Source organism: Hypanus sabinus, chromosome 20 (assembly GCF_030144855.1).
Source record: "Hypanus sabinus isolate sHypSab1 chromosome 20, sHypSab1.hap1, whole genome shotgun sequence".
Lineage (NCBI taxonomy): Eukaryota > Metazoa > Chordata > Chondrichthyes > Myliobatiformes > Dasyatidae > Hypanus > Hypanus sabinus.
In genome coordinates, this window is record NC_082725.1 from 1,017,393 (window position 1) to 1,040,579 (window position 23,187).

At 41.5% G+C, this 23,187-nt stretch overlaps 1 pseudogene; it reads right to left on the bottom strand.

Annotated features, from left to right (window-relative positions):
* Positions 1-225: 225 nt before the first annotated feature.
* LOC132378222 (alpha-1,6-mannosylglycoprotein 6-beta-N-acetylglucosaminyltransferase A-like) overlaps positions 226-23,187 on the bottom strand; it is a 130,517-nt pseudogene continuing 107,555 nt past the window's right edge.

A 23,187-nucleotide genomic window follows, 5' to 3' on the forward strand; every position in this document is an offset into this window, starting at 1 on the left:
GCTGGGAACCTCAATTTAACTCTAACCTAAGGTCAGGAGAATTTACAATTAGACTACCAGGTACAGCTTTGGACTGTAGAAGGAATCCAGAACACCCATTTCCTTTTTTTAAATTCTTTTTTGTAATTTATTTTTTTTATTGAAGTTCATCATCAAACAAACATTTCCATAAGATGTATTTCAGACATTGTACATTTATATCATATATATCACGAATCTCCACAAAGTATTTATCTGAGGTATACACTTATAGAAAAGAGCAGAAAGAAAAAACAAGCAAAAGGAAAGAACTATGTACAAGTAGGGAGTGATCTTTTTTTTAACAACAGATTCATTGATTTGTGAGAATAAAATCAGGCCTATGAGGCATTATGTAGTTAAACCGTTTTTCCCAGTATGAATCAAATTGTTCCAGCTTATGATTAACAGATGCTGTTATCTTCTCTATTTTGTAAATGTCCATTGTAATTTCCATCCATGTACTTAAAGTTGGACTCTCCTGTGATAACTATTTCCTGGTAAGGGTCTTTTTACCAGCCACCAGCAGTATATTCATTAAAAATTTATCTCTTTTCAACCATTCTTGAGGTATATATCCAAAATATATGGTCTTACTCTCCAAGGGTATTTCACATTTAAAGATGTCTTGTAGGGCATTGTGTATCCCCCTCCAATAGTTTTTGAAGCTTTTATATAACTATTTGTATTTAAAGAAAATGTAACCTCATGTTTTCCAATCAACGATCCAGTAACTTTAACCAATTACAATAGAGAAGTAAGGAAGGAAGACAAATGGGGTTGAGAGGGAAATTACCTCACTACTATTTAAAAATAATTCTGTTTTTGCACTATTATCTTAGTTTAACCATTTATATATACTTATTGTAATTCAGGTTTTTTTCCCATATTTGTCATAACTTTGCAGCAGATGTACAATGAAATACAACAACTTTCACAATGTATGCCATATGATATTAAACCTAATTCTGATTATCAGCCATGATAGAATAGTGGAGCAGACTTTATGGGACAAAAGGCCAAATTCTGCTCCTTTGTCTCATTGTCTTATGGTCTAAAGTGATTAAGCTATTTGACTAGTATCAAGATGCTTGGGCAGGGCTCAAGAGGTAAAAGACACAAAGCAGGTATGAGTTTATAATCAAGAAAATTAAAAAAAATCAAAAGTGAGATATTAGGATCAGTAATGGTGTCTGTGCAATCACAGGATTGTTGCAAAACTCCATCTGATTAATGGTGTTCTTCACAACATTCTTATGTGTCTAGCCTGCATGAGACTTCAGACCCACTAATCTATTAAGTTACAGTATGTTGGTAACAATGTTGGAAACATATTTAGGTAACAGAGAACTCATTCCAGAGCTCTCTTTGATCCCTTCAAACCTGACTTTGGTGTACAGTTTCAAAAAACTGACACCTTAATGTCACAATGTGAATGGCTGTAGGCTGGAGATTGGTACACCTAACTGATATCTCTGAAAGTACGCATAGCTCTGAATATCATTACAGCTTCCAGGACTGGAGTGTAAAACACAAAGAGATTTTAAAGTTGCACAATGCGATTGAAAGGATAATATAACAGAAAATGCTGGAAATACTCAGCAGATCAGGATGCATCTGTGGGGAGAGAAACAGAGTTAAAATTTCACATCAAAGAGTGAGATGCTGATATTTGGTTTTGGTTTTGGTTTTATTGTCTATTTTCAGCATCTGCAGTATTTTTGTTTCCAGATTTTGAGAGTTCTATGTTGTTGGTGCTTGCTCTCCCACCTGATCACCAATGTAATCTCTTTGTTGCTGCAACATTACTGGCAGATTGGCACATGTTAGCTCATTTGAAGGTAGTTGGTTCTTTAGTATCTGTAAACATGCAGATTAGTTGTTCATTTTGCTTTCCAGACAACCCTGGCACAATGCAACTTGCCCTTTGATGTAATCTCGGCATGGACAGATTCTATTGTAATATTCATGTGAACCTGCACAGCTGAAGAGTAAGTAATCTGACTGAAGCAGACACAGCTGATTCTCGAGGTTATATGCAGGCAAATATAGGTCACTTTCCTTTTTTGAGGTACTGCAGATTATCTTGTATCTGCAAAAGAAGTATATAATTTGTACAAATCTCATTGACTTTTCCATCATAAATGTTCAAGTATTGTTCCCAGTGTGTCTACAGGATACTCAGAAACAAACTCCCGTTCACTCCAGACCACAGTTCATTCCAGACCCCGGTCCATTTCAGCAACAAATTCCAGTTGATTTCATTATATGTCTTCATGATATGTTAAATTAAATTAGATTTATGAAGTCATATATGTAGTGACATAAAATAGAATTAATAATTTTATATTATATTACAAACTACAAGTATATAAGTTTTTTTTTCTGAATCCTGCTAGATTTTGTTTGCAGTGTGCTTAGTTCAGCAGTAAGAATTGTGATGGTATTTTGAAGTTCTAAACTCAAAGATCTTAAACTCTATTCAATATAGATAGTCAAGAAAACCCTCTCTAAACAGAGGTTATACTGTAACCACCCAACATCCGAAGACTTGTTCACTTCCCTGTTTATTCTCCACAGTGAGTCCCATCTCTCTCCCAAGGAAAAGACTCATCCAGCTAACTAAGTAGATTAAAACACAATTCATTTATCTTCAGGGATATAAATTTAACTCCAAACACATTCAAAACTCACAGAGGATCTTCTGTCTCTGTGTTGTTAACCCATGGAAAGCATCTGGCCCAGACAGGGTACCTGACCAAATACTAAAGACCTGTGCTGATCAACTGGGTGAAGTGTTCACTGAGAACTTGAACTTCTCACTTTGGCAGTCCAGGATACCCAACTGCTTCAAGCAGACTTCAGTTATACCGATGCCCAAGAAAAATGTGGTAACCTGCCTCAATGACTATCGTCCAGTAGCATTTCCATCCACTGTGATGAAGTGCTTTGAGTGATTGGTGATGAAACGTATCAAATCCTGCCTGAGAAGCAACTTGGATCTGCTCTAATTTGCACAACAGCTCACCAGTAGATGTAATTTCATTGGCTCTTCACTCAGCCCTGGAACATCTGGACATTGAAGAAGCACACATCAGGATGCCCTTCATTGACTACAGCCTGACATTCAATACTATTATCCCCTCAAAGCTAATCAATAAGCTCTACCTTCATCTCAATATCAAGATCTTCGTCTCAATATCTCCTTGTGCAACTAGACCCGTGATTTCCACACTTGTAGACCCCAGTCAGTTTGGATTGACAACGACATCTCCTCCACAATCTCCATCAGCACAAGTACACTACAGGGCCATTGCTTAGCCCCTATTCAACTCGCTTTACACTTATGACTGTGTGGCTAAGCACAGCTCTAGTGCCATATTTAGGTTTGCTGACAACACCATTGTCATTGGCTGAATCAAAGGTGGTGATGAATCAGAATATAGGAGGGAAACTGAAAATCTGGCTGAGTGGTGCCACAACAACCACCTCACATAAGTAGAAGAGTGCCATTACAAACAAAGCACAGCAGCACCTTTACTTTCTTAGAAATTTGTGAAGATTTGGCATGTTATCTTAATCTTTGACAAGCTCTATAGATGGGGGAGAGCATATTGACTGGTTGCATTTCAGCCTGGTATAGAAACACCAATGCCCTTAACCAGGAAAACCTTCAAAAAGTAGTGGATACGGACCAGTCCATCATGAGTAAAGCCCTCTCACCATTGAGCACATCTACACAGAATGCTGTAACAAAAAAAGCAGCATCTATCACCAAGGAGTCTCATCATTCAGGTCATGCTCTCTTCTTGCTGCAACCATCAGGAAGGAGAAACAGGAGACTCAGGCTTCACACCATCAGGTTCAGGAACAGTTATTACCACTCAAGCATCAGGCTCTTGAACCAGAGGAGATAACTTTACTCCACTTGCCACAGGGCTCTGGGGAAACTCAGACATGGCAAACCATTGGGACTGGATGGTGTGAACCCCAAGGTTCTGAAGGAGTGTGCGGAGCAGCTGTGTGGAGTTCTCCAGAGCATTTTCAATCTGAGTCTCAGCCTGGAAAGAGTCCAGACTACGTCAAAAACACCATGTGTGGTCCCAGTACACAAGAAGGGCCAGCTGAAAGTCTTGAATGACAACCGTACAGTGGCCGTGACCTCACACATCATGAAGACCCTAGAGAGGCTGGTCCTGGCTCACCTCTGACCCCTGGTTAGATCAGCCCCCAATCCCCTGCAGTTAGTTTGCTACCAGGAGCACACTGGAGTCGATGATGCTGTCATCTGCCTGCTGAACAGAGCCTACTCCCACTGGCAGCTCTGTGAGGATCGTGTTTTTTTTATTTCTCAAGTGTCTTCAGTACCATACAACCCTCATTGCTGGGGAAAAGCTCCATTCAATGCAGGTTGGCACTTCCATTGTATCCTGGATTATGGACTACTTGACCGGCAGACCACAGTTTGTGCAGCTTCAGAGTCGTGTGTTAGACACGGTCATAAGCAGCACTGGGACCCCACAGGGGACTGTACTAGCTCCCTTCCTGTTTACCCTGAATACCTCAGACTTTAGATACAAGACTGAGTCATGTCATCTGCAGAAATTCTCTGATGAATCAGCAATAGCTGGTTGTAGCAATTGTCATAGCAGCCATCATCGGAGTGGACCGAGGCAGAATGGGTTGGCTTTGGCTCAATCAGGCTTTGGCGAGAACAGGCAAGGTGAGGTCTGAACGGGGCATGACTGCGCAAGAGCATGAAGGTTGGCCTCTGAGATCAGCGGGGGAATTTAAAAAGCGAGTAGAGGCTGAGTATGAGCTTCACTCCAGGTGAGGTAAGGCCAGGTAAACTCCTTTAATTAATCTAATTAGATTAGGAGTAGGTAATGGAGGCAGCAGTTAGGGCAGTTGAGTGCTCCGTTTGCAGTATGTGGGAAGTCAGGGCGAGCACTGTTGTCCCCGATGACTACACCTGCAAAAGGTGCATCCAGCTGCACCTCCTGACAAACCATGTTAGGGAACTGGAGCTGGAGCTGCATGAACTTCGGATCATTCAGGAGGCAGAGGCAGAAATAGACAGGAGTTTCAGGGAGGTAGTCACCCCTAGGAGTCAGGAGACAGGTAGTTGGGTGACTGTCAGGAGAGGGAAGGGGATTAGACAGGAAGAACAGAGCACCCCTGTGGCCGTTCCCATCAACAATAAGTATACCGTTTTGGATACTGTTGGTGGGGACAAACTACCAGGGACAAGTTGCAGTGGTTGTGTCTCTGGCACCGAGACTGGACCCTCAGCTCAGAAGGGAAGGAGGGAAAAGAGGAGAGCAGTGATGATAGGGGATTTGACAGTTAGGGGGACAGATAGGAGGTTCTGTGGAAGAGATCAAGAATCCCAGATGGTCTGTTGCCTCCCTGGTGCCAGGGTCCGCGATATCTTGGATCAAGTTCTCAGTATTCTCAAGAGAGGGGGTGAGCAGCCGGATGTCGTGGTCCATGTAGGGACCAATGACGTGGGTAGGAAGAGTGATGAGGTCCTGAAAGGTGAGTTTAGGGAGCTAGGTGCCAAGTTAAAGGACAGGACCTCCAGGATAGCAATCTCAGGATTGCTACCCGTGCCACGTGCAGGTGGGTTTAGAAGTAGTAAGATAGTGCAGATCAACACGTGGCTGAAGACATGGTGCAGGAGGGAGGGCTTCAGATTTATAGATAATTGGGCAGATTTCCAGGGAAGGTGGGACCTGTTCCAGGTGGACGGTTTACATCTGAACTGGAGGGGGACAAATATTCTTGCAGGTAGGTTTGCTAGAGAGGCTCCTGTGGATTTAAACCAGATATAAGGGGGGAGGGGAACCAGAGTGTAGGAACAGGTGTATGGGAGAAGGAAGAAAAAGAAGACAGTAAAGTTTTTTGTACTGTTAGAGATAAACAGAGAGGAAGAGGTGGAGAATTTCTTAAATGCATTTATTTTAATGCTAGGAGCATTGTAAGAAAGGTGGATGAGCTTAGAGCATGGACTGATACCTGGAAATATGATGTTGTAGCTATTAGTGAAACATGGCTGCAGGAGGGGTGTGATTGGCAACTAAATATTCCTGGATTCTGTTGTTTCAGGTGTGACAGAATCGGAGGGACAAGAGGGGGAGGTATTGCGTTGCTTGTCAGAGAAAATATTACAGCGGTGCTCTGGCAGGATAGATTAGAGGGGTCATCTAGGGAGATTATTTGGGTGGAATTGAGGAATGGGAAAGGTGTAGTAACACTTATAAGGGTGTAATATAGACCACTTAATGGGGAGCAAGAATTGGAGGAGCAAATTCGCAAGGAGATAGCAGATATTTGTGGTAAGCACAGGGTTGTGATTGTGGGAGATTTTAATTTTCCACACATAGACTGGGAAGCCCATACTGTAAAAGGGACAACAACACAACAAAATGCTGGTGGAACACAGCAAGCCAGGCAGCATCTACAGGGAGAAGCACTGTCGACGTTTCGGGCAGAAACCCTTTGTCAGGATTAACTGAAAGGAAAGATACTAAGAGATTTGAAAGTAGGAGGGGGAGGGGAAAATGTGAAATGATAGGAGAAGACCGGAGGGGGTGGGATGAAGCTAAGAGCTGGAAGGGTGATGGGCAAAAGTGATACAGAGCTGGAGAAGGGAAACGATCATGGGACGGGAGGCCTAGGGAGAAAGAAAGGGGGAGGGGAGCACCAGAGGGAGATGGAGAACAGGCAGAATGATAGCAGAGAGAGAAAAAAAAACAACAATATATCAGGGATGGGGTAACAAGGGGAGGACGGGCATTAACAGAAGTTAGAGAAGTCAATGTTCATACCATCAGGTTGGAGGCTACCCAGCCAGTGTATAAGGTGTTGTTCCTCCAACCTGAGTGTGGCTTCATCTTGACAGTAGAGGAGGCCATGGATAGACATATCAGAATGGGAATGAAATATGGAATTAAAATGTGTGGCCACTGGGAGATCCTGCTTTTTCTGGCAGACCGAGCGTAGGTGTTCAGCGAAATGGTCTCCCAGTCTCACCAATATATAAAAGGCCACACCAGTGTCTCAGCTCGCTTCTGCCCCACTGAACTCATTTCTGCATACCTTGACACTGTTTTATCCCCCTCTTGTTCAATCTCTTCCCACCTATGTTCGTGACACTTCTCACGCTTTGAATTTTTTCAATGATTTTAAGTTCCCTGGACCCCATCGCCTTATTTTCACCATGGACGTCCAGTCCCTATATACCTCCATCCCCCACCAGCAAGGTCTCAAAGCTCTTTGCTTCTTTTTGGATTCCAGACCTAACCAATTCCCCTCTACCACCACTCTACTCCATCTAGTGGAATTAGTTCTTACTCTCAATAATTTCTCCTCTGGCTTGTCCCACTTCCACCAAACCAAAGATGTAGCCATGGGCACCCGCATGGGTCCCAGTTATGCCTGCCTGCCTTTTTGTTGGCTTTGTGGAACAGTCCATGTTCCAAGTCTATACGGGTGTACAATGTCCTGTGTTTGTTACTGAAGATGGGTTTTTTTGGTTTGTTAAGAGTAGGGATGCTTCTTTTTCAGATAAGTGTTTCTCTCGCCGTTGTTTCGCTTTAGAATGGCTGATATGGTAATTGTATTCATTTGTTAATCAATCGGGAATGTTATTGTGTCTTGTGATGCTGGGAACTTGGGGGAGGGGTTTTCGTGGGCTTTTTGGGAGAGTGCGGGAGGAAGACGTCGAGGAAGGAGGATGTGCGCTGCACTGCTCGGAAGACCACCGGGCGTGGTCCTAGGTGCGAAGACGTGGAGGTCAGAGGCAAGCGACGATGGGTCGATTGGTTCGTTGATTGAGCTCCAACGAGTGCACTAAACAGACTGAACTTTGATAAGTTGGCGCCTTTTTGTTTGTTTACCTTGCATATATATTGTATTGCCTAATACTCTTTTAATTTTAGTAAACTCTTTAAATTGTATTTCATAACAGTATTTGTTGTGGGTTTGATACTGTGGGCGGGCACGAGGCATAAACTCGATTCTCACAGCACCTGCGTGTACGGGAGGTGGGATTGGTGTGTGGCTGGATCTCCTTTTCCCCTAGCCTTTTGGGTAAGTGTTACATGGGTATCCGTCCCACTCTTTTCCTTTGCTACATCGACGACTGCATTGGCGCTTCCTCCTGCACACATGCTGAGCTCGTTAACTTCATTAACTTTGCCTCCAACTTTCACCCTGCCCTCAAATTTACCTGGTTCATTTCTGACACTTCCCTCCCCTTTCTTGATCTTTCTGTGGAGACAGCCTATCTACTGATATCTACTATAAGCCTACAGACTCTCACAGCTATCTGGACTATTTCTCTTCCCACCCTGTCTCTTGCAAAAAAGGCTATTCCCTTCTCACAATTCCTCCGTCTCAATTTCTCCGTCAGCTGCTCTCAGGATGAGGCTTTTCATTCTAGGACGAAGGAGATGTCTTCCTTTTTTAAACAAAGGGGCTTCTCTTCTTCCATCATCAACTCTGCTCTCAAACGCATCTCTCCCATTTCCTGCACATCTGCCCTCACCCCATCCGCCTGCCATCCCACTCGGGATAGGGTTCCCCTTTGTCCTCACCTACCACCCCACCAGCCTCCAGGTCCAATGTATAATTCTCCGTAACTTCCGCCACCTCCAACGGGATCCCACTACCAAGCACATCTTTCCCTTCCCCCTCTTTCTACTTTCCACAGGGATCGCTCCCTACATGACTCCCTTGTCTACTCGTTCCCCGCCCCCATCCCTTCCCACCGATCTCCCTCCTGGCGTTTATCCTTGTAAACGGAACAAGTGCTATACCTGCCCTTACACTTCCTCCCTTACCACCAATCAGGGCCCCAAACTGTCCTTCCAGGTGAGGCGACACTTCACCTGCGAGTTGGCTAGTGTGGTATGCTGTGTCCAGTGCTCCCGGTTAAGCCTTTTATATATTGGCGAGACCCAACGCAGACTGGGAGACCGTTTCGCTGAACACCTATGCTCTGTCTGCCAGAGAAAGCAGGATCTCCCAGTGGCCACACATTTTAATTTCACGTCCCATTCCCATTCTGAAATGTCTATCCATGGCCTCCTCTACTGTCAAGATGAAGCCACACTCAGGTTGGAGGAACAACACCTTATATACCAGCTGGGTAGCCTCCAACCTGATGGCATGCACATTGACTTTTCTAACTTCCATTAATGCCCCTCCTCCCCTTCTTACCCCATCCCTGATATATTTAGTTGTTTTTTTCTCTCTCTCTCTCTGCCTGTTCTCCATCTCCTTCTGGTGCTCCCCTCCCCCTTTCTTTCTCCCTAGGCCTCCAGTCCCATGATCGTTTCCCTTCTCCAGCTCTGTATCACTTTTGCCAATCACCTTTCCAGCTCTTAGCTTCATCCCACCCCCTCCGGTCTTCTCCTATCATTTCACATTTTCCCCTCCCCCTCCTACTTCCAAATCTCTTAGTATCTTTCCTTTCAGTTAGTCCTGACGAAGGGTTTCTGCCCAAAACGTCAACAGTGCTTCTCCCTATAGATGCTGCCTGGCCTGCTGTGTTCCACCAGCATTTTGTGTGTGTTGTTTGAATTTCCAGCATCTGCAGATTTCCTCGAGTTTGCTCTGTAAAAGGGATGGATGGTTTGGAGTTTGTAAAATGTGTGCAGGGTAGTTTTTTTGCAGCAATACATAGAGGTACCGACTAGAGAAGGGGCAGTGTTGGATCTCCTGTTAGGGAATGAAATAGGTCAGGTGACGGAGATATGTATTAGGGAGCACTTCGGGTCCAGTGATCACAATGCCATTAGTTTCAATATAAATATGGAGAAGGATAGGACTGGAGCCAGGGTTGAGATTTTTGATTGGAGAAAGGCTAACTTTGAGGAGATGCAAAAGGATTTAGAAGGAGTGGATTGGGACAATTTGTTTTATGGGAAGGATGTAATAGAGAAATGGAGGTCATTTAAAGGTGAAATTTTGAGGGTACAGAATCTTTATGTTCCCATTAGGTTGAAAGGAAAGGTTAAAAGTTTGAGAGAGCCATGGTTTTCAAGGGATATTGGAAACTTGGTTGGGAAAAAGAGAGAGATCTACAATAAATATAGGTAACATGGAGTAAATGAGGTGCTCAAGGAATATAAAGAATGTAAGAAGAATCTTAAGAAAGAAATTAGAAAAGCCAAAAGAAGATACGAAGTTCCTTTGGAAAGTAAGGTGAAAATAAATCCGAAGGGTTTCGACAGTTATATTAATAGCAAAAGGGTAGTGAAGGATAAAATTGGTCCCTTAGAGAATCAGAGTGGACAGCTATGTGTGGAGCTGAAAGAGATGGGGAGATTTTGAACAATTTCTTTTCTTCGGTATTCACTAAGGAGAAGGATATTGAATTGTGTAAGGTAAGGGAAACAAGTAGGGAAGTTATGGAAACTATGACGATTAAAGAGGAGGAAGTACTGGTGCTTTTAAGAAATATAAAAGTGGATAAATCGCCAGGTCCCGACAGGATATTCTCTAGGACCTTGAGGGAAGTTAGTGTGGAAATGGCAGGGGTTCTGACAGAAATATTTCAAATGTAATTAGAAACAGGGATGGTGCCGGAGGATTGGCATATTGCTCATGTGGTTCCATTGTTTAAGAAGGGTTCTAATGTGAGTAAACCTAGCAATTATAGGCCTGTCAGTTTTGACATCAGTGGTGGGTAAATTAATGGAAAGTATTCTTAGAGATGGTATATATAGTTATCTGGATAGACAGGGTCTGATTAGGGACAGTCAATATGGATGTATGGTGTGGAAGGTCATGTTTGACAAACCTTATTGAATTTTTTGAAGAGGTTACTAGGAAAGTTGTCGAGGGTAAAGCAGTGGATGTTGTCTATATGGACTTCAGTAAGGCCTTTGACAAGGTTCCGCATGGAAGGTTAGTTAGGAAGGTTCAATCGTTAGGTATTAATCTTGAAGTAGTAAAACTGATTCAACAGTGGCTGGATGGGAAATGCCAGAGTGTAGTGGTGGATAACTGTTTGTCAGGTTGGAGGCCGGTGACTAGTGGTGTGCCTCAAGGATCTGTACTGGGTCCAATGTTGTTTGTCATATACATTAATGATCTGGATGATGGGGTGGTAAATTGGATTAGTAAGTATGCATATGATACTAAGGTAGGTGGCGTTGTGGATAATGAAGTAGGTTTTCAAAGCTTCCAGAGAGATTTAGGCCAGTTAGAAGAGTGGGCTGAACGATGGCAGATGGCGTTTAATGCTGATAAGTGTGAAGTGCTACATTTTGGTAGGAATAATTCAAATAGGACATACATGGTAAATGGTAGGGCATTGAAGAATGCAGTAGAACAGAGTGATCTAGGAATTATGGTGCATAGTTCCCTGAAGGTGGAATCTCATGTGGATAGGGTGGTGAAGAAAGCTTTTGGTATGTTGGCCTTTATAAATCAGAGCATTGAGTATAGGAGTTGGGATGTAATGTTAAACTTGTACAAGGCATTGGTAAGGCCATATTTGGAATATTGTGTACAGTTCTGGTCACCGAATTATAGGAAAGATGTCAACAAAATAACGAGATTACAGAGAAGATTTACTAGAATATTACCTGGGTTTCAGCACCTAAGTTACAGGGAAAGGTTGAACAAGTTAGGTCTTTATTCTTTGGAGTGTAGAAGGTTGAGGGGGAACTTGATAGAGGTATTTAAAATTATGAGGGGGATAGACAGAGTTGATGTAGATAGACTTTTTCCATTGAGAGTAGGGGAGATTCAAATAAGAGGACATGAGTTGAGAGTTATGGGGCAACAGTTTAAGGGTAACACGAAGGGGAATTTCTTTACTCAGAGAGTGGTAGCTGTGTGGAACGAGTTTCCAGTAGAAGTGGTAGAGGCAGGTTCGGTATTGTCATTTAAAGTAAAATTGGATAGGTATATGGACAGGAAAGGAATGGAGGGTTATGGACTGAGTGCAGGTCAGTGGGACTAGGTGAGAGTAAGCGTTCGGCACGGACTAGAAGGGTTGAGATGGCCTGTTTCCGCGCTGTAATTGTTGTGTGGTTATATATATAAAGGGAGAACAGGAGGATGAATTCAGGCCCTGATGCAGGACTTTGTTAAATGGTGCAAGCTGAATCATCTGCAGCTCAACATCAGTAAAACAAAGGAGATGGTGATGGACTTTAGGAAGACTAAGCCTGCACTGCTCCCTGTTACTGTTGATGGTGAGGATGTGGATATATTGAGGACTTACAAGTATGTGAGGGTGCGTCTGGATGACAGACTTGAATGGAGCACTAACATAGAGGCTTCCTGAAGAGACTGAGGTCCTTTGGAGTGTGCAGGCCTCTCCTTCTCATGTTCTACTGGTCTGTTGTTGCCAGTACAATCTTCTATTCAGTGATATGCTGGGGCAATGGCTTCAACATGGGTGATGCCCACAGGCTTAATAAAGTGATTAGAAAGACTGGCTCTGTTATAGGAGTCAAGCTGGGCACACAGGAGTCTGTGGTAGAACAAAGGACTCTACAGAAAATCCTGGCAATTCTGGACAATGTTTCTCACCCTCTGCATGTTACTTTGGCTGAACAGACTTTTAGTAATAGACTAAGACAACTGTACTACTCCAAAGAGTGCTATATGAGGTCATTCTTACCCTCAGCACCCAGGCTCTATAATGAGTCAATGACCCTCTCCTGTTAGACTGTTTGCGGTAACTTTTTAAAAATTCTTCTTACTTCTTTTCTAATACTTATTAACTGTGCACTTGTAATGCTACTGTGACACTCTGATTTCCTTTGGGATCAATGAAGTATCTATCCCATCTCTGGAAGATGTCCCCAGCAGAACGGACAAAAAACAACAGACTGTGCAATAGAACATAGAAATTTGCAGCACATTACAGGCCCTTCGGCCCACAATGTTGTGCCAACCATGTAACCTACTCTGGAAACTGCCTAGAATTTCCCTACCGCATAGCCCTCAATTTTTCAAAGCTCCATGTACCTATCTAGAAATCACTTAAAAGACCCTATTGCATCCGCAAATACAAAAAAAAAAGAAAAATAACAATAAATAAATACATGAACATAAATATCAAGAACAGGAGATGGAGAGTCTTTGAAAGTGAATCATAGGTTGTGGGAATAATTCAGTGAGTCATCTCATATTCTCAATATTTATTGCATATTTATTTTTTATTATTTTGTTTGTTTTTTTCTTTGTATTTGCCATGAATGCATGCAAGGAAATGAATCTCAGGTTCGTTTTTTCTTTTGATGATTATTTTTATTTTTTTCATATAATTATTATAGACTTGATTGATAATGTACTATGTTTTTCTGTTGATATTTTAATAGGATATTGTTATCCTACTATTAATTCAATTTCAAGTCTTATGCATTTATAACCTATTTATTATTATATTATGTTTTTTTATATATATGAAATTCAATAAAAAGATTGAAAAAGAAAAAAAGAATCTCAGGTTCGTACGTGATGGCATTTATGTACTTTGTTAATAAATTTACTTGGAACTTTCTATCTTAAAATCATTACTCAGTTACAAACCATTTCTAAAACAATTCAAAACCATTCCTAGGAAATATCATATACTGCATGTATAGAGTCACCCAAGGGACAGAAAGAAGGTGTAAACATAGAGCAACACACACAAAATGAGGAACTCAACAGGCCAGGCAGCATCTATGAAAAAAAGTACAGTCAATGTTTCAGGCTGAGAATCCTGATAAAGGGCCTCAGCCCAAAGTGTCGACTGTACTCTTTTCTATAGATGCTGCCTGGCCTGCTGAGTTGTTCTAGCATTTTGTGTGTGTTGTTTGGATTTCATCTGCAGATCTTCTCTTGATTGTAAATGTAGAGAGCAGTTTAGGTTTATTAGGAATGGTTAAAGAACATCAAGAAGAATGGTAGAAAGACGGGATAAACTAGAATCCATTCCTCTGCTTTTGATTTCTGTGATGGACGATTCATTCACCTGAATTGTTGGTATGTCTTTTTAGTTTATAGCAATTGTACTTGTATTTTGGAAATCCTTTGTGTTTTGGGTGACTTCATGCATATACAGTATGATATTTCCTCAGATGTCCTTTTAACATAAATGCTCTTAAGGCTTAGAGACACAAATCTGAGCTACCATCAATTAATGCTGTGAAACTAATTTCTCTGACTACATAAACACTCAAAATTAATAGATCAGTTATTAATATGCTGAATGATTGTCTCCTTCAGGTCTGCCAGCTTCCTTGAAGTAAGGAACTTAGTCAGGTTTATCTGTTTTGAAACAAGCCAAATTAAATAACTCATTGTCTTTTACTGCACCTCTTGAGCAGCAATAAACCAGGTACTGTGAGCTAAATCTACAGACAATGCAGTTGCTATATACAAAGCTTGTTTGCAAAGCTGTGTTTTCAAACTTCAAACTGATTACTGCTTTCCATTTACATTTGAAGGCTGAAGACTAGGCTCTGCTTACAACCAGAAACTAAACAATATTAATTGGAAGTCTAACCTACAACTGTTTGATCTTTACAAGTGTCAGCTGCTGTGTTTTGGCCCAAGATGTGGATATCCATCACAGAATAAACTTTATTCATAAAAGAATACTGGTACTTGTGAAATCATCTACTGACTTATGAACCCAAATCTTTATAGTTTATCTCAGGAACCCTATCTGGGATTTTATATTGTTTCATCTGTCATTACATTGCAAATACTTTTACATGTGTTAGCATCTTATCCATCATCTGGAAAAGTTACAATGGTAGTGTCATCGAATGAGCTGGGAATTTTTTGTCCCAGAGAGGTACATTTTAAAAGAAGTAAATTTAAATTTAATAATACTTAACTTTTTTTCCTTTTTCTAAAAATAGTTCTTAGAAAATACTTAGCTTATGGTGGGGCAGTCTAGGACCAGAGGACACTGCCTCAGAATAGCACAGAAATGAGGAGGAATTGCTTTAGCCAGAGTGTAGTGAATCTGTGGAATTTATTACCATAGGCAACTGTGGAGGCCAAATCACTGGGTATATTTAAGGCAGAGGTTGATAGATTCTTGATTAGTCAGGACGTGAAGGGTTACCGGGTGGGGGGGGGGGGGGGGGAGTGGGGAAGCAGGAGATTGGTGTGGAGAGGGAAAATGTATCAGTCATGATAAAAATGGTGGAGAAGACTCGATGGGCCAAATGGCCTAATTCTGCTCCTGTATCTTATGGTCTTACAAATTACAAACTGTATTGATTAGGTTACTTTAATCAATTTTGATACTGATTTACTCTTTTTGTGTGAACATAATACGTTGGTCTGTGAACTGACAAACACAAATGCTGCTCATTCTCAGTCACAGTTTAAAGAAAATGACACTTAGATGTCTCGATTTGTTCCTTATTTTGCTTTATCTGTAAGTATAGCAGAAACCCTACAAAAGAGTTTCAATGTTTACTGTTTTATATAATGAAAATTCTTTATTAAAGTTAATCACGGAACACAGAATTTAGAACATTCCAGCAGAGTGCAGGCCCTTCAGCTCACAATGTGGCATCAACCTTTTAAGCTACTGTAAGATCAATCTAACCCTTTCCTCCTTCGTAGACTTCCAGTTGTTTGCTGATACTTGCACATCTGTATGCACTAAAATTAGGTTCTGTAAGTAAGATGAAATGTGAATATTTATCTCTAATGAAGGTATTGTGGTCACGATAGGAAAGTTTGAGCAGAACTCTTACCTCTTGAGCTCAGCCACTTTGTTGAGATGGTAGAAGAAAGCAGGCTCACAAATTAGTTGCTCTTTCTGGCAGACTTCACACATGATTGAGAGGGTTTGGCCACTTTAACTCTAAGTGCACTAATTGGTGGCCATATTTCCCTTTGGAGGCAGAAATCCTGCAACAATATTTCCAGTGTCAGGTGTGAGCAACCATATCCAGTGAATGCAGTAAAGTCACCATCCAGAAGCAGAAGTTCAAAGCTGTATCTTTGCCAACTCTGCATTGGCATGGATACAGAGTACTAGTCCAGCTTAGCAAGTGCTTTGGAGAATCCTATGTTTATTAATTCAATTCTACCCATTCTCTAAATAGACAATGGGTAAATATACATGTCAAACAATATTAGAATTATATATCACTGACGTATGTTGTAAAATTTGTTATTTTGCAGAATATACTATAAATTGTAATAGGAAATATATTTAAAAATAAATAAGTAGTGCAAAAAGAGAGCAAAAATAGTGAGCTAGTGTTCATGGACCTCTCAGAAATGCTGGAGGCAAAGAAGCTGATCCTAAAATGTTGAGTGTGTGTCTTCAGGCTCCTGTATCTCCTTCTCTGTTGGCAAAAAAGAGAAGAGGACAATACAACACCTTTACCTGAGTGCTTGAGCCTTAATGACCTCCTTCTCAATCACTGTGAAAGTGAATCTGAAAGTTGTACATATTGAAACTGATGATAGAGTTATACAGTAGAGAAACACGTAATTCTGGCCCAGCCTGTCCACGTCAACAGCAGTGCCTATCCAGGCCAAACTCATTTGCCTGTACTACACCTTCATTATTCCACTCCTGATCCTAAATGTACATTAATAATGATGGCAGTCTTTAAGAAGAGAGGGAAGCAGGAAAAAGGAAATTCTAGGACAGAAAGCCTGACCTTAGCAGTTGGGAAGATGTTGGAGTCGATTGTTAAGGATGAGGGTTTGGAGTAATTAGAAAACATAATAACATAGGCCAAAGTCAGCATTGTTTCCTTCAGGGGAAATCTGTTGGAATTCTTTAAGGAAATACAAGCAGGATAGACAGAGGATAATCAGTGGATGTTGTTTACTTGAATTTTCAGAAGGTTTTTGACAAGGTACTGCAAAAGAAGCTGCTTAACAAGTTAAGAGCCCATGGTATTACAGGAATGATTCTAGCATGGAGAGAAAATTGGCTGACTGGCAGTAGGCAAAGAGTGGGAATAAAGGGGGTCGTTTTTGGTTGGCTGCTGGTGATTAGCGGTGTTCTATAGGGATCAGAGTTAGGACCACTTCTTTTCCCATTGTATGTTGGTGATTTAAATGAAGGAATTGATGATTTTGAGGCCAAGTTTGTGGATGATATGAAAATAGGTGGATGGGCAGGTAGAGTTTAGGAAGCAGAGGGGCTACAGAAAGACAGGCACTTTAGGAGAATGTTGCAACTCTACAAATCTCTGGTGAGACCACACTTAGAGTACTGTTTTCAATTCTGGTCACCTCATTATAGGAAGGACGTGGAAGCTATGGAAAGGGTGCAGAGGAGGTTTACCAGGATGTTGCCTGGTTTGAAGAACAAGTCATAAGAAGCAAGGTTAGCAGAGCTGGGACTTTTCTCTTTGGAGTGTAGAAGAATGAGAGGGGACTTGACAGAGGTCTACAAGATTATGAGAGGCATAGATAGGGTGGATAGTCAGTACCTGTTTCCCAGGGCACCAATAGCAAACACCTGAAGGCATATGTACAAAGTTAAGGGAGGGAAGTTTAGGGGAGACATCAGGGGTAAGTTTTTTTACACAGAGGATTGTGAGTGCCTGGAATGACTTGCTAGGGATGGTGGTGGAGGCTAAAACATTAGGGGTATTTAAGAGCCTCTTGGACGGGCACATGGATGAAAGAAAAATAGAGGGTTATGGGGTAGTATGGGTTTAATACTTTTTTTTAAGGATTATATGGGTTGGTACAACATAGAGGGCTGAAGGGCTTGTACTGTGCTGTAGTGTTCTATGTTTCTAATGAGCAAAGAAGTGGCGGATGGAATGCAATATCAGGAAATGTGTGGTTGTGCACTTTGGTAGAAGGAATAAAAACATACTATTTTCTAAACAGGGAAAAAATTCAAAAATCAGATGAGCAAATGGACTTGGGAGTTCCCTGAAGGTTAACTTGCAGATTAAGTCAGTGGTGAGGATGCAAATGCAATGTTAGCTTTCATTTCAAGTACAAGGATTTGGTGCTGAGACTTTATAAGGCATTGGTCAGACCACACTTGAAGCATTGTGAGCTCTATTTTGGACCCCTTATCTAAGAAAAGTGTGCTGGCGTTGGAGAGAGTCCAGAGGAGGTTCACGAGAAGGATTCTGGGAATGAAAGGATGAATGTATGAGCAGCGTTTGATGGCTCTGGGTCTGTACTTGCTGGAGCTTTGAAGAATGAAGGGGAATCTCATTGAAACCTATTAAATATTGAAAGGTCTGGATAGAGTGGATGTGGAGAGGGGAGTCCATGGAGGGGGAGGGGGGAGACTAGAATGAGGGGACACTGTCTCAGAATAGAGGGACATCCATTTAGAATGGAGATGAGGTGGAATTTCTTTTGCCGGGGGTGGTGAATCTGTGGAATACATTGCCACAAACAGCTGTGGAGACCAAGTCATTGGGTATATTTAAAGTGGAGGCTGATAGGTTTTTGATCAGTCAGGGTATCAAAGGTTACAGGGAGAAGGCAGGAGAAGGAGTCGAGAGGGAAAATGAATAAGCCATGATGGAATGGCAGAGCAGATTCAATGGGCCGAATGGCCTAATTCTGCTCCTTTGACTTCTAGTCATATGGTGTTTAGAGTGATGAACTAAAAGATTAAAAAGTTAAAATTCAGGTGAATAAAAATGAGCAGATTTAAAAAGTATGTAAATGAAAAGAATATGAGATAGCAAGATTAGCTGCAATGTTGAAAGTGGCAAATATTCACTGGTGGAGATAAACTAGTGCTACACATTTCATGCAGATATGAAGATGAAGAATGTGAAGATTATAGATTGCAGGAAAGGCGGGACAATGCATATTCAAACTCAATGAAAATAATAAACATCAAGAGGCCATCTGGAAGGAGAAAGCACTGAGATAATAACGATGCCAATTTGCAAAGGCTGACAACACAACCCCCATTATTCTTTCAGAAAAAGTGATGATGAATTCTAATGAAACTGATGTAATTTAGGCATATAAACTGTAATCCCTTTTCCAAGGGAAGGAGATAGAGAGTTTAGTGACAACAATCTTTCAATCTATGTCAACAAGACAAAAGAACTGGTTTCTAACTTCAGGAAGGGGCTGTGCACATGCTTGTCTCTACATCAATGGTGCTAAGGTTGAGAGCTTCAAATTCCTGGGAATGAACATCTCCAAAACCCTCTCCTTGTCTAACCACATAGACATCGTGCCCAAGAAAGCTCACAAACACTTCTCCTTCCTCAGGAGGCTAAAGAAATTTGGCCTGTCCCCATCAATCCTTATCGAGGAACTATAGATAGCATCATATTTGGATCATGGCTTTATTGGTATAGCAACTGCTCTGCCTTTGACTGCAAGAAATGGCAGAGTTGTGGACAGAGCTCAGCACATCATGGAAACCAATCTTCCCTCCAAGCTCTTTTAGACCCTATCTACACTTCCCAATGCCTCTGTAAAGCAACCAACATAATCAGTTGCCACCTATCCTGGAATTCTCTCTTTGCCCCTCTCCCATCAGGCACAAGGTACCAAAACCTGAAAACATGTATCACATAAGAACATAAGAAATAGGAGCAGGAGTAGGCCATCTGAGGCATAACCTCTGCTGCTTTTGTCTGTTCAAATTAGGAATCCAGTGTAAACAAATATCACAGCTTCAATATCTTTGTTCTTTTAACTGTGTTTTTTTATAGAGTTGTATGAGAATAAAGATAATAAGAGGAGTAAGTTTTCAGAGACACAGAAGTTGTTGGAGTTGTAGGTAGTGAAGAAGGTTGACATATCGAGACATGCTTAGGCATAAGTTTGAAAGACCATTTGCAGCTGGAACTTAATTCAAATAAATAAGGAGAATGCACTTTGGGTAGGACACACAGAGGAAATGGCATGGACATTTGCAGCATTCAGTGTTCAGAAAGACCTTGGAGTGCAAATCTACAGCTCCCTGAAAGTTGTGGCCCTATGAGGAGGGCAGTGAAAAAGGCATTTGGTTTACTTTTCTTCATAGGTCAAGGCATTGAGTTTCAGAGTTGGGACAAGACCTTGCAATTGTACAAAACACTGGTTACACTATACTTGCAGTACTATCTACATTTCTGGTCATCACACCCCAGGACAGATGATGCAGAACAGATTCATCAGGATGTCGTCTGGAAAGGTAGGGTTGTAGCAATAAGGAGAGATTGGATAGGCTGTGTTTATCCCTACTGGAATGTAGATGGCTGACGGGTAACCCTGTAAAGAGTTAAAAAATTATGAGAGGCACGGATAGGATAAAAGACAAGAATGTTGTAATCAGGGCAGAGGAGTCTAGATTGAGAGGATACAGGTTTAGATCAGCACTGATGAAATAGGTCAAAAGGACAGGTTTCTGAACTGTAAATTTCTTTAATCAACAATCTATATTTTATTTTACAAAATGGATGCAATTAGATTATTCTTCTGAAGTAATTTGTTAAGTAATAGTCTTACCTGTTTTTCAATGAAAACATTTAATCTTTCCAGCAGTCCTTCACATGTGAATTCATATGGCAAATATGGTTCCACCTGTTGTGAATATAAATATTATTGTATAAGAGAGAAATAAGTGTTTGCTTTTATGTAAAGATTCTAGCATCTCAGAATGTTCCAAGGTGGCCATTTAGGTTAGGTTGTTCATGAACAAGGCAGACTTGTTTGTTCAGGAGTAAATCTAAATAAACAGGAGGTCTGAGCAACAAAAATAGCACTGGCAGCCTTCCTGAGTCTTCTAGTGACTGCCAGCAAGCATCTGCTGCTGTGTTCCTCGTTAACGGCAGGTCTCGTTTAGACTTTTAACTCAAAAGTTTAAGTAGGATTTTGAATCCATAACCTTTGAAATCAAATACAAGAGTAATACATGTAAACCCTGGCTCAGAAACAGAGTCTACAGCCTCCAAAAGTCTGGTAATGCTTCCTGCTGGACAACTGAATTGGCAGTATACTGAACAAGTGTTGTGCGTCATTGGCATGAATGATCACAAGGCCCAGACTCGGTTCTCTGCTTCAGTGTTCAGATCCTTCTGCATTTACCTCCTCTGGATCATAAAACATAGGAGCAGAATGAGGCCATTCAGCCCATTGAGTCTGCTCCATCATTCCATCATGGCTGATTTATTATCCCTCTCTACCCATTCTCCTCTGCCTTCTTCCTGTAACCTTGGACACCCAGTCTAATCAAGAACCTATCAACTTTGGCTTTAAATATATTCAATAGCTTGGTCTCTGAAACCACCTGTGACAAGGAATTCCACAGATTCACTGCTCTCCAGCTAAAGAAATTCCTCCCCATCTCTGTTCCAAAGAGATGTCTCTCTCTTCTGAGGCTGTGTCCTCTGGTCCTAGACTATTCCACTATATGAAACATCCTCTCCATGTCCATTCTATTTAGGCCTTTCAATATTTGGCAGATTTCAATGAGATACACCTCATTCTTCTAAATTACAGCTATCTCTTGTTAATTGATTGGAACTGCAAATTCCCTTTACATTTTCTGATTTCTATTGCCCATTCTCTGGTTCTGTGCCAGCCCAAGAACTTTAACATTTTCCAGATTTGTTAAAAGGTTATTCACCTCACTACCTACATTTCCTTCCTCACAGACACTGCTTTTATCTGCCGAGTATCTGCAATTCTCTCTTCACACCACTGCTTTAGCTGCTTAGTATTTTGTTGATTTATTGCAAAGGTTTGTGATGTGGAAATATTTATTTTATTTACTTCTTTTAGTAGGTGAAACAGCATGGATCAGGCCTTTGTGGTCCAATGAGCCACACGGCCCAGCAATCCCGTGGTTTAACTCCAGCGTAATCACAGTACAATTAACATCGATCAATTAACTGATATACCTTTGGACTGTGGGTGGTAACTGGAGCATCTGGGTGAAATCCATGCATGCACGGGAAGGAGTGCGCAAACTTGTTTACGGAGATTGCTGGAACTGTGACTGACCTGTGAAGTGTGGCACTAACTGCCATGTTACTGTGGTGCTCACCTTTATACACACCATAGAACCATAGAACATTACAGCACAGAAACAAGCCTTTTTGACTCTTCTTGGTGGTGCCAAACCATTTTTCTGCCTAGTCCCCTGACCTGCACCTGGACCATATCCCTCCATACCACTTTCCATCTATGTACCTGTCCAAGTTTTACTTAAATGTTAAAAGTGAGCCTGCATTTACCATTTCATCTGGCAGCTCATTCCACACTCCCACCACTCTCTGTGTGAAGAAGCCCCCCACCCCCCAATGTTCCCTTTAAACTTCTCCCCCTTCACCCTTAACCCATGTCCTCTGGTTTTTTTTCTCCCCTGGCCTCAGTGGAAAAAGCCTGCTTGCATTCACTCTATCTATGCCCATCATAATTTTATATACCTCTTTCAAATCTCCCCTCATTCTTCTACACCCCAGGGAATAAAGTCCTAACCTATTCAACCTTTCTCTGTAACTTAGTTTCTCAAGTCCTGGCAACATCCTTGTAAACCTTCTCTGCACTCTTTCAACCTTATTAATATCCTTCCTGTAATTCCATGACCAAAACTGCACACAATAATCCAAATTCGGCCTCACCAATACCCTATACAACCTCATCATAACATTCCAACTCTTATACTCAATACTTTGATTTATAAAGGCCAATGTACCAAAAGCTCTCTTTACTACCCCACCTACCTGTGATGCCACTCTTAAGGAATTTTGTATCTGTATTCCCAGATTCCTGTTCTTCTACACTCCTCAGTGCCCTACCATTTACCTTGTATGTTCTACCTTGGTTTGTCCTTCCAAAATTCAATACCATAGAACACTACAGTACAGTACAGGCCCTTCAGCCCTCCATGTTGTGTTGACCCATATAATCCTTAAAAAAAAGTACTAAACTCACACTACCCCATAACCCTCCATTTTTCTTTCCATCCATGTGCCTGTCCAAGAGGCTCTTAAATACCCCTAATGTTTTAGCCTCCACCACCATCCCTGGCAAGTCATTCCAGGCACTCACAACCCTCTGTGTAAAAAACTTACCTCACACTTGTCTGCATTAAATTCCATCTGCCATTTTCAGCCCATGTTTCCAGCTGGTCCAAATCCCTCTGCAAGCTTTGAAAACCTTCCTCACTGTCCACTACACTCCAATCTTGTATTCCAATCCAATCCAAGCCTGTACTGTGCTGTACTATTCTAT